Here is a 13,666-nt window from a genome sequence, read left to right as displayed (position 1 = left end):
GAGCAGCACATGCTGGTTTCCCTTTAGCACACTGACCACACATTGAGCAAACCTACAAAACCTGACAATAGCCCTATGCATAAGCAAACACAACTCACACTACCTTTAGGCCATGTAAAATCTAGTTTGATTTCTTTTTTGAAATGAATCATTTCAATGAATCAAGTTTTACAGTAATGTGTTGAACTCAACATTCTAAATGCTTAAAGTATAAATTATGATTCACCATCAACTTAACATATAAAATAAAGGATGTTTATGATTTGTAAGCTTATTGTATTAATTTAATTTGATCTGTTTTTAAAAGTAAAATTTTTATATCGCACATGGAAAATTGGTCGATTATAAATGCTAGTTTAAGTCTTTTCCTCATTAAATAGTAATTGTTGACGGTGAATTACTTCATATCTGCAGAAAAATTAGCAGCTTGGTCTTTATTATCTTTTGCTCACAATAGTCTGCTTATTGCTCAGTGTTTTGTGACTCTCTGTGGGTTTCCTGAATATGTCCGTGGTGTTCATAGAGAAAAAAAAAAAAAAAAAAAACCTGAAACTTCATCTGTTTTCTGTGGCTTCGAGGTGGTCGAAAAACAGCCAGTTCATTATGCAAACACAAAGCAGTGTTCATGAAACATTTTATTACAAAAGAGCTCATTTTACATTTTAAAACAAAACAATATTAATGATAATAATAAAGTTATAAATAATAATAACTCTAAAAATAGTGGCTGAAAACAATGCCTTGTAAAACAGTGTTGTTCTTCAAATCACACATTCACAGATCGCCAGAAGCCATCAGATGGGATTGTGGAAGGTGAGTAGAGAAATAAATCATATCTGCACCAGAATATAAGTGTCACAGGGAGGAGTCAGAGACGTGCGGATCCATTTGCAAGGCTTTATTAGAATGGTAAACAGGCAGGAGTAAACGCCAGAAAACAGGAACAACGTAGGTAATCCGGGAAACAGTTCAATACTCAAGCAGTGGTCGCAATGGCAAGCAGCAGGAATCAATAACGGGGTACACAGTCCAGAGTCATACACAGATAATCCAACAATGGCAGGCAGCAGGAATCAATAACGGGGTACACAGTCCAGAGTCATACACAGATAATCCAACAATGGCAGGCAGCAGGAATCAATAACGGGGTACACAGTCCAGAGTCATACACAGATAATCCAACAATGGCAAGCAGCAGGAATCAATAACGGGGTACACAGTCCAGAGTCATACACAGATAATCCAACAATGGCAGGCAGCAGGAATCAATAACGGGGTACACAGTCCAGAGTCATACACAGGCAATCCAATACAGAGAAACACGCTTAGAATAATGACCATGGGAACAATTAGACTTCGCAAGGTGGCTGTGTGTGTGAGTGGCTTAAATGCATGTGGGTAAATGATAAACAGGTGTATGCAGCAATCAGTTCAGTGGGAAACGAGGAACAGATGTGTGCAGTGATTGGTGCAGTGGCTTATGGGGATAGCAGTCCATGAAGTGTGGTGCAAGAGTTCATGATGACAGGGAAGACCAGATACGTTACATAGCCCCTCCACAAGGAGCGGCTTCCAGACGCTCTAACCACCTTTACAATCTAGAAGGTGGTGGAGTGGAGGCGGAACAGGGGGAGGGATGGAGGGCCAGGTCCATGTAGGGGTACAGGAACCACGAAATGAGGCGGAGCCGACGGAGGGAGAAGCCATGGAGGAGGAAGGGTTGGCTCCTGCATGGGGCCGACCGACGGAGGTGGAGCCGGTGGAGCCCGAGGCGGAACCGGAGAGTCGATGGTCCTGGGCGACACAGAGGATCCGGAGGGCCAAGGCGGAACCCAAGGCTCTGGCGACCCCGGCAGAGATGGAGGTCCGGAGGTACGCAGCGGAGCCGGAGTGACAGAGGATCGAGGCTGTGCCCACGGGAGGGAGGAGGTCCACAGAACCGGCAGGACGGAGTGACGAGGCGCAGCCGGAGGAGTAGAGTCCAGAGGCGAAGGTGGGGTGGCGACTGACCGGGGCGGAGCCGGAGAGACGATGGAGCCCGGAGGAGCTGTTGGGCCGACGGCCGACAACGGAGACGAGGGAGCACAGAGCCGGGGTGGAGCCGCAGGGTCGGAGGACCGAGGTGGAGTCCAGGACTCTGAGACTGGAGGTGATGGTGAGGGATCCTTCAGTCTGAACACCGATGGAGACTGGCAGTCCCACGGCCAGTCCTCTGCACCGAAGGTGGGATGTGGGTGAGCAGAGGGACTGTCAGGAGACAGAGGTGGCAGGACTGGAGCAGTAGGGAGGGTGGGTGGGAACAGTCCATGCATGAGCTCCGTGACCAGAACCGGGCAGACAGGAATCTCAGGACGACTGGATGTAACCAGCGGAGTCTCTGGAAAGCTGGGCGGAACCAGCGGAGGCTCTGGAATGCAGGGCTGAACCAGCGGATTGTCTGGAAGGCTGGGCGGAACCAGCGGAGTCTCTGGAAGGCGGGGCTGAACCAGCGGAGTCTCTGGAAGGCTGGGCGGAACCAGCGGGGTCTCTGGAAGGCTGGGCTGAATCAGCGGAGTGTCTGGAAGGCTGGGCGGAACCAGCGGAGTCTCTGGAAGGCAGGGCTGAACCAGCGGAGTCTCTGGAAGGCTGGGCGGAACCAGCGGAGTCTCTGGAAGGCAGGGCTGAATCAGCGGAGTGTCTGGAAGGCTGGGCGGAACCAGCGGAGTGTCTGGAAGGCTGGGCTGAATCAGCGGAGTCTCTGGAAGGCTGGGCGGAACCAGCGGAGTCTCTGGAAGGCTGGGCGGAACCAGCGGAGTCTCTGGAAGGCTGGGCGGAACCAGCGGAGTCTCTGGAAGGCTGGGCGGAACCAGCGGAGTCTCTGGAAGGCAGGGCTGAACCAGCGGAGTCTCTGGAAGGCTGGGCGGAACCAGCGGAGTCTCTGGAAGGCTTGGCAGAACCAGCGGAGTCTCTGGAAGACTGGGCGGAACCAGCGGAGTCTCTGGAAGGCAGGGCTGAACCAGCGGAGTGGAGCGGAGCTCTTGTGAAGCGGGCTCTGGACGACGCTCTTGTGAAGCGGGCTCTGGACGACGCTCTTGAGGAGCGGGCTCTGGAGAACTGGACGACCCCAGCGGAGATTCAGGAGGGCTGGGTGTCTCCAGCGGAGACTCTGGAAGAGCAGGCTCTGAGCGAGCGGTCACTGGAGGGCGCTCTGGCGGCGCAGTCACTGGAGGGCGCCCTGGCGGTGCAGACACTGGAGGGTGCTCTGGCGGCGCAGTCACTGGAGGCTCTGGAAGGGCGGCCATCTTGCGCTGTGACTCCTCCAAAACACCCACAGTTAAAGGAGAGCCACATAGCAACAACGCATACTGAATAACGTCCCTTAGTGGGCATCTGAATTCCCCTCCAGGCAGCATAGATTTAGCAGGTTCATTCAGTCCCATCCGAAACAAGTCCTTGAAGTAAACTTCATCAAAAAATGGTGTGTTCTTCAACAACTCACAGAAACGGAGAACATATTCCTCGATGGGGCGATCTCCTTGTCGGAGAAGCAGAAGTTGGTCGACTGGGTCCATGATGATGCTGGGGGTGAAACAAAGCCGCTGGATCCTGGTTTGGCGAAGTCTTCTGTCACAGGGAGGAGTCAGAGACGTGCGGATCCATTTGCAAGGCTTTATTAGAATGGTAAACAGGCAGGAGTAAACGCCAGAAAACAGGAACAACGTAGGTAATCCGGGAAACAGTTCAATACTCAAGCAGTGGTCGCAATGGCAAGCAGCAGGAATCAATAACGGGGTACACAGTCCAGAGTCATACACAGATAATCCAACAATGGCAGGCAGCAGGAATCAATAACGGGGTACACAGTCCAGAGTCATACACAGGCAATCCAATACAGAGAAACACGCTTAGAATAATGACCATGGGAACAATTAGACTTCGCAAGGTGGCTGTGTGTGTGAGTGGCTTAAATGCATGTGGGTAAATGATAAACAGGTGTATGCAGCAATCAGTTCAGTGGGAAACGAGGAACAGATGTGTGCAGTGATTGGTGCAGTGGCTTATGGGGATAGCAGTCCATGAAGTGTGGTGCAAGAGTTCATGATGACAGGGAAGACCAGATACGTTACAATAAGTGAGAATCTGAAATGAAACAAGACAGATACATGATGTGCAGAATGAAACTTACAGATGAAACGCACAGTGCATGAAGATGCAGACTCACCACTTCACTGTCTCGTCTGGGTCTGTCTGGTGATCAGATCATCCCTAAGATCTCACAACAAGAAATCAAAAATACACACTTGATTCATACATTCTGAGGACATTGTGGTTGTCCACATTTGTTAAAAAAATCAAAGACATTCCTTTCCTTTAAATCAGGTTTTGGGTTAGTCTATAGGCCTATTAGACAATCTGTTTTCTAGATAAACATAATTAAAATGTGTGTGTGTTTGTTTATGAAGGAGAGCATCACCTTTACACAAAGTCACAGTGAATCCTCCTAACAGGAGCAGAGTTAAACACAAAGAAATGATGTTCAGCAAAGAGAAATCTGAAAACACAACACATTACAGAGTACTTATTAATTTTATTCACAATTGTGTATTTATTTAGATACACAAAACAGTCAACATTCATGGTAAATATACACAGTTGCGAATTCATGTTAAGTGAAATGTGAACTGAATAGCATTTACAAACATATCAAGAATTGAAGTTAGACATCAGTTTTTAATTTCGCTGAACAGTTTTCAGCTTTAAATCAATAACGGTTGAACCTGATAACTGACAGACACATTTCAGCCGCAAAAAGTGCTGTTTAAAAGCAGGCTATAGCATAAAACTAAATAAATGTGACCGTTTTTTCTTTTATAATGGAATGTAGACTAGTTCAAGTCTCTTAAACGGTACTGCCTTTTAAAAGAAAAATTGTCTATGGGAATGCATTGATGCCTCCCTGTTGAAGAGATGCTTGCAAACTATCTTTCAGCGAGTACCGGTGCTGGTACTCCCTTTAAGGTACTGTATGTTGGTTTGGTTGGCTAGTAGTATTGCTCAAGTTATTTAGCTTGGGATTTGGTCATAGGAAACAGCATCACTAACAGTTCCATGACCACTGAACTCTTGTTTGGTGCTTGTCACAGTCTATTAGGGCAGTCAGTGTGTATTCTCTTCCCCATAGTGCCTGCACTGTGTCTTAGGACACTTTGGGGGAGGAAATACACACTGTGCCATGCCTTTTTAACTGTGACAAGCCCCAAGACCAAAAAGTTGATGATTTGTACTACAGGCATCCTTTTGTACTCACGGTCACACGGATAGTTCACGCACTGTCACTGCCATCAATATCTTCGACACGTTCCACAACGTTAAACAGCATGTGATGTGTATATGTCTTCAAAAACATCAAGAGCTTACCCATATTAACTTTGAGATTGACTTTCGTGATGACGTGAGCTCCACACCAGTATATCCCAGAATCCTCTTCTCTCAGATCAGTGATGTTCACAGTAAAGACTCCAGTAGATGCTTCATCACTGAAAGAGAATCGATCATCTCTGTTCGTCTCCAATGAAACCCCATCCTTCACACACATGGAGACTTCATCTGCTTTACAGAAGCTCTTCTGATCTTCATCATGATGTTTGCACTGGATTGACACGTCGTCTCCTTCATACTTAGTCAAGTTCAGCTCTGGAAATGTTCACAAATACAAGAACATCAATTCACAGCCGTAGTTTGACATGTTCAGATGAATAAACCTTCCTCACCCTCGTTCATGATGACCATCAGATGAGTGGAAAGATAATTGAGGTCTGTTTCTAATGTCACTGCACACCAGTATTTCCCAGCATCCTCTGCTGTCAGTCCAGTGATGGTCCCAGTGAAGACACTTGCAGTGACGTCTTCATTCAGAGTCAATCTGTCAGTCCTGGTCTCTTTCTCTTCTCTCACAGTCTCATTGAGAGGATTTCTGTCTCTAGTGGAGCACTTCCCCTTACAGAGAGACTTTGGCTTTGATTTATAGATTGAATCATAAGGACAGTTGATCTCAGCAGATTCTCCTTCATGTCTCACTACTGGAGGCACTGCAAACAAACATTTAACACAGATGATTCTGAATGGACTGTATTTACTACAGTGAAATAATCTGAAATGACTCACTGATGAGGTTGAGCTGAATTTTAGTGGTCAGGGAGATGAAAGTCAAAGATGTGTCTCTGGTTTCTGCTCCACACCAGTAAACTCCAGCATCTCTCACGCTCACATTATTGATGCTCACTGTAAAAACTCTCTCTTCATCTTTCTCAGATGATGGATGCATTGGTGTTACTTTAGATGAGCTGATATTTAGGCAGATGTGATTATCATCCTCTTTGCAGAAATGAACTTCATGTTCCCCTGGGATCTGACAGGTGATGTTAACTTCTTTGCCAAGTTGAGCAGATTCAGCCATGCTCGTTGGATAGTTTGCATCTACAAAGCAAGTTTACACAAATAATAATAAAATATATATATATGTATAGATACATCATACATGTAGATAAAGTATCTGAGGTTTCTCACCATGTTTGACGTTGAGCTGAAGTTGAGTGAAGCTCTCAGTATAGTGAGATACATTCACTCCACACCTGTATGTTCCAGCATCTGCAGCTTTCAGCTCTCTAAAAAACACCATCAAGACTCCTGCTCTGGTGTCGTCATATAAAGAAACATCTCCATTCTCCATCCATTCATCCTGAACTCCTGGATTCTTCCTCTCTGAACATCCATCTGATTCTTTACAGATGTATTTTGGCTTGGTTTTGTATTGAGGATGTTCACACTTGATCATCAAACCACTTCCTGAGTAGCCGCTCACTCTAGACACGCCCACTTTAGCTGTCAATCAGATATAACATATAATCAAATTTTCCACAAATGGAGATTGTAGAACTTTAAAACCAGATTAAATGAGTTTACATACTAATAATATTTAGATGAACAGTATTAATAATGGAGTAACTGAAAGGATGTCTATAGTCCCAAACTCCACATAAATAAACTCCTCCATCATCTGGTGTCACAGCAGTGATTCTCACACTGAAGACATTCTGTCTTCCATCATAAATGCTCAGTCTTTCTTTTTGATCCTGTGTGCTAGTAGTGGAGATCACTACATCAGTGATGTCATTTCCTGTTTTGAATATGGTTTTTCCAGCATTTCTTTGATCCTTTGAATATTCACAGCTGAAATCAGCAGTTTCTCCACTATTTACTTTTACTGTCTTTGACACTCCACAACAAAAATCTGTCAAAATTCAAAGTTTTTGTTTGTTAACTCTAAGAACTAAGAACATATGAAACAAGGAAAACAATGATCTAATTATAACTTTGTTCTACCTACTCATAATATGTAAATGAACAGTATTAACGACAGAGTAACTGTACGAGCGTCCTCCGATCCAAACTCCACATAAATAAACTCCTCCATCATCTGGTGTCACAGCAGTAATTCTCACACTGAAATCAGAAATACTGAATCTTCTGTTTTTCTTCTGTCTGCTGTAAATCGTCTCATATGAGTCTTTTCCTTCTTTGAATATGATCTTGGGATCCTTAACATGATTCCGTGAATATTCACAGTTAAACTGGGCAGTTTCTCCAATGTTTACCATCACTCTCTTTGATACTTTACAACATGATTCTGCCATTGACAAATTCACAAATGATCAGTAGTTGTACTACATCTAAATCAGTTAATTAAATCAGTTATTTTAAGACTTTGATTGAAAAAAGCTCACCTTCTTTCACATTTAATCTCATAAAGATGAACCACTGGCCATCTACCCTAATCCGGTAAGTTCCAGCATCCTTTGTGTTGAGTTCTCTGATGTAGATCATGAGGTTTTTCTCATTGTTTTGAAACAGTGTAAATCTTCCCTCACTAATCCATTTATCATGTTTCTTATGTATTATTGTTCTCCACTCAGGTAACTTGTGTATATATTTAGCAGAGTCACTGTACCAACGATTCCCAGAATCCACAAGAACACTTCCTCCAGAATATCCAGTCACATCAAAACATCTCACTGCATCTGTCAATCAGATTGATACTGTGATCAGAAAGCTGATGAACAGAAAACAGCATCATTACTGCAGTGATGAAAGAGAAAAGCTCTGACCTGAGATAAAGTAGAAAGTGAAGAAGATGAGGAGGATCTTCATTGTGAGTTGAGTTCAGTCTTCCTTGTGCTGAATGATCTCTGTGTGTAAAAGGGCTGTTAGTAGGGTGTTCATAGTGTGACATCATGAAGACCGCCTTTGAATCAATACTAAATTAATACCTAAGAAAAAGTGCCATCTAGCTGCAGTGTCAAGTTTAACATACTGATTTTAAGGAGTGTCTTGTTTTCATGTAGATTCTTATATATATTACAGAATCCTGAACATGTCAGAGGTTTGTTCATGTATTGTGAGTGTCAGCAAAAGCTTTAAACAGATTTCAGGCATTTTATGTCCACTATTTAGGAAAATAAACACAAACTAAAAGCAGAGACAAAAAATAAACAATCAACAAATCAACACATCTCCCAAACGACAAGAGTTTCTCTGATTGGGGAAGGGTGTGGTCTCAAAATTAAAGATGAAAGCTGCTAATCTCTGTTACACCCACCCCCTAAACCTCACTCCCACGGGTCACGGCACCAATGTAACCCCTACACCAGGGTCCTACTCGCACCTGCTCCAAGCGGATCTCCAACCCGGGTCTCTGGTATGGGAGGCGGGCACACTGACAAGGAGGCTAAAGACTGCACCCACCTCACATCTGTGCAACATGTTCCTTGATCAACATTATTGTCCAAATATATAGACCTAACCCTATCCCTACCCCTAAACCTCACCCTACCCATAATTTATCCCTGAAATCAGAGGGAAATGATGGATGAATAACAAGGCGGTAGAAGCACCTAACTCTGATTGTAAGGCTAAAATTGAGATTTCCTGTAAACTTATTTTTCAGTTCTGATTGGTTGATCATAATGTTGTTCCAGGATCAACATGGATGATGATCCAGGAACATGTTACACTAAGGGGGGTCGCTAAGGGTGTTGAGCAGTGATACACAGAACCATTGGGTGAAGTGCTCATAGCCATGCTTTATTGTAAATAAAATACAGCTGCTGACCAATCAGAATCGAGAGGACTGGAACTAACCGTTTTATAAATTTGATTCATAGAACCCAGAGCGTCAGTCCTTGATTTTGATTGGCTGAGTGGTGTGTTAAGTTAGCTACAGAATATTTAGTTAACTACAGTTTTAGTACCCTTGTTTGTGACGATCAACTAGTGTCACTTGTGAGGATAATTTATGATCCTTTGGGTGCACTTGATAACTTTGGGACAATCCTTTGGGTTAAACTGAAAGAGCGCCACCTAGCGGAGGTTACAGTATCTGACAATGAAGCTCATACAGGTTTCATGTTCTCTTATGAGGACAAAAAATTTATTTGCATTAATAAAACCTTCCACTAGACGGCGGTTTACATGTTTACAACTACATGCAAGGGCTCTGGGGTCTCAGTAAGGCAGGTTTAACATTTACATAATTTAAAATATAAGGTAATAACGAAAATCCTAAAAACTAAATAGTTTGAAATATACCATATTCAACTGCAAACACATAGATACAGAGCTCAGATCATTAAATAATCCATTAGCTTTTGCAAGTAGATGGAGTCAAAGACTTAATTTATTATGCAATGATGTGCTAACAATAATAACAAAAAAACAAAAAAACAAAAACAAACAAAAAACAAAGTTATTCTACAAGCAACAGAAGCATCATGACCTCTACAACCTCTCAATTTATACAACCTTAAAAACTTTAAGAATTACTGTGCTATTCTACATACAATATTATGATATATTACACAGATTCACAGCATGTCTTTATGGGGTGGAAACTATGATTGTGACATTGTTACTATCGTTCATCATTATCACAGACCAAGGCCTGCTTGGTTTGCCCAGAAGAATACAAACAGCAAGAACAAAACAAAACAAAACCACAAGCATGCAAGCTTGTCACATTGGTTTCCTCTTCAGCACCTTCTGTTGTAAAATATACAAATCATTTTATTTATTCAGTTTGTACATCGTACTGTAATGTACAAACAACTGAACGCAGAAATACACACACAATCAAAAAAAAAAAAAACAGAAATAATTAAAATTAACACAAATATACACAGTTTAACATGACAAATTATGACATTTATTGTATGTGTGTGTGTGTGTGTGTGTGTGTGAGTGTGTATGATATTTTAATAATGGAACATCTTAAGTACTAACAAGCAAATCGTCATCTTTGTCTTCTGCCCGCAAACGACGTTGAGCATCTCTGTTCATTGTGGGTTTCCTGAATTAGTCTAATCTTCACAGTCAAACTGAGACCCTGAACCTTCACCAGTTTTCTGTGGCTTTGTGCTAGACGGAAAAAATGAGTTTATGTCATGCAAAAAAAAAACAAAAAAAAAAAAACACTAGTACTCGTCAGAAACTTTGAGACCAAAGAGATTTTAAAATACTTAACCTATATTTTTAATATGTACATTTGTGACCTGCATCTGTTAAAACAGTCTGTAGTAGTTATATATAACAGCTTCATATTAAACAGTTAAAGTCTATGATACTATATGTTCTGTATGTATGTGTGTGTGTGTGTGTGTGTGTGTGTGTGTGTGACAATATGAAGGAAAGCATCACCTCATCTTAATAAACACTCAGTCACAGTGAATCCTCCAATCAGCAGCAGAGTCAAACACATAGAAATAATGTTGAGCAAAGAGAAATCTGAAAATACATAAACACAAGGTAATTATGGAGAATGGGCATGTACAGAAGTATTTACTAAAGACAAACAAACAAAATCAATGGTAAATTCATATAGTTGTAAAAAAATGAAAGCTAAATCTGAGCCGTTTTGATTACGGCTATATCAACGAATCGTTAAAATGGACATTAATCATTCATGTAAATATTGGCATTGAATGTGTATGGAAAACACACCAGGGTCACACATACTCTGTCTGCAGTGCGTATGCAGTCCATGTGCAGTTTGCAAACACAACATTTATCCATTATACTGTTACAGAGTGGAGAAGGAACACATTACATTTTGGAAGTTAAATTTATAGTTTAAACTTCTATATAAGATGCTCGCCTCAATAATTAGACATGATGAAGAGATAAAAGACTACCTTATTTGACAATTGTTTTACAATGAAAGTGTTAAATGGCTGCTATCCAGTGACATTTTGTGACTTTTTCTGCAACCGGTAACAATACTAAATGAATGATTAATAAAATAAAAAATGTAAAATGTAACAGAACAATGAAATACAAATCTTACCCTTTTTTACAGTAAGACTGACTTTAGTGATGACGTGAGCTCCACACCAGTATATCCCAGAATCCTCTTCTCTCAGATCAGTGATGTTCACAGTAAAGACTCCAGTAGATGCTTCATCACTGAAAGAGAATCGATCATCTCTGATCGTCTCCAATGAAACTCCATCCTTCACACACATGGAGACTTCATGTGCTTTACAGAAGCTCTTCTGATCTTCATCATGATGTTTGCACTGGATTGACACGTCGTCTCCTTCATACTTAGTCAAGTTCAGCTCTGGAAATGTTCACAAATACAAGAACATCAATTCACAGCCGTAGTTTGACATGTTCAGATGAATAAACCTTCCTCACCCTCGTTCATGATGACCATCAGATGAGTGGAAAGATAATTGAGGTCCCTTTCTAATGTCACTGCACACCAGTATTTCCCAGCATCCTCTGCTGTCAGTCCAGTGATGGTCCCAGTGAAGACACTTGCAGTGACGTCTTCATTCAGAGTCAATCTGTCAGTCTTGGTCTCTTTCTCTTCTCTCACAGTCTCATTGAGAGGATTTCTGTCTCTAGTGGAGCACTTCCCCTTACAGAGAGACTTTGGCTTTGATTTATAGATTGAATCATAAGGACAGATGATCTCAGCAGATTCTCCTTCATGTCTCACTACTGGAGACACTGTGAACAAACAAACATAGACATTTAACACAAATTATTCTGAATAGGCCATATTCACTACAGTGAAATCATCTGAATTGACTCACTGATGAGGTTGAGCTGAATTTTAGTGGTCAGGGAGGTGAAGGTCAAATATGTGTCTCTGGTTTCTGCTCCACACCAGTAAACTCCAGCATCTCTCACGCTCACATTACTGATGCTCACTGTAAAAACTCTCTCTTCATTTCTCTCAGATGAACCATTAATTTGTGTCACTTTAGATGAGCTGATGTTCTGGCAGATGTGATTATCATCCTCTTTGCAGAAATGAACTTCATGTTCCTCTGGGATCTGACAGGTGATGCTGACTTCTCCACCAAGATTAGAAGATTCATTTACAAAGGCTGCATCTGTAAACCAAGAGAAATGACACAAAAATCAGAACAGCTAATCCATATGTAGAAGACAAGTATTTGAGGTTTCTCACCATGTTTGATGTTCAGCTGAAGTTGAGTGAAGCTCTCAGTATAGTGAGATACATTCACTCCACACCTGTATGTTCCAGCATCTGCAGCTTTCAGCTCTCTAAAAAACACCATCAAGACTCCTGCTCTGGTGTCATCATATAAAGAAACATCTCCATTCTCCATCCATTCATCCTGAACTCCTGGATTCTTCCTCTCTGAACATCCATCTGATTCTTTACAGATGTATTTTGGCTTGGTTTTGTATTGAGGATGTTCACACTTGATCATCAAACCACCTCCTGAGTAGCCGCTCACTCTAGACACGCCCACTTTAGCTGTCAATCACATACAACATTAACTCTGTCACAAATAACAGAGAACTTAGAAACTAAACAACAGAAACTTTAAATTTTGATTCAAGATTAATTTTACTTACAATTAATATGTAGTTGAACAGTATTAATAATGGAGTAACTGTACGGGTGTCTGTAGTGCCAAACTCCACATAAATAAACTCCTCCATCATCTGGTGTCACAGCAGAAATTGTCACATTGAAGATGTTTTCATCTCTGTCATCTGAAATGTTAAATCTTTCCTCCGTATTCCACGCACTGTGCATCATATCAATAGAGTAGTTTCTCTCTTTGAATATGATCTTAACCTTATTAATATGATTTTGTGAATATTTACAGCTGAAGGTTGCAGCTTCCCCAATATTCACCATCACTCTCTTTGACACTTTACAACATGAATCTGTCATTCACATAAAGAAATATATATAATATATAAAATACATACATACATTCTCATATATATATATATATATATATATATATATATATATATATATATATATATATATATATATATATAGTAGTTTTACTACACAAAAACATTTATATTAAAATGAGTGACCTTCTTCCACATTCAGAGTCAAATTAATTGACCATTTGTCTTCAACCCCAATCCGGTATGTTCCAGCATCTGGTTGGTTAATTTCTCTAATGTAGATCATAAGGTTTCTGTAATTATTGCAAAATAAAGTGAATCGTCCTTCATTAATCCACTGATCATGTTTCATATTATTAATAATTATCGCACTCTGTAGCTTTTGCACGTATTTAGGATCATTTTTGTTCCAAGGATTCCATGAATCAACAAGAACGCTTCCTCC

Source organism: Garra rufa, chromosome 6, assembly GCF_049309525.1.
Source record: "Garra rufa chromosome 6, GarRuf1.0, whole genome shotgun sequence".
NCBI classification, from domain to species: domain Eukaryota; kingdom Metazoa; phylum Chordata; class Actinopteri; order Cypriniformes; family Cyprinidae; genus Garra; species Garra rufa.
This window is presented reverse-complemented; position numbering follows the sequence as displayed.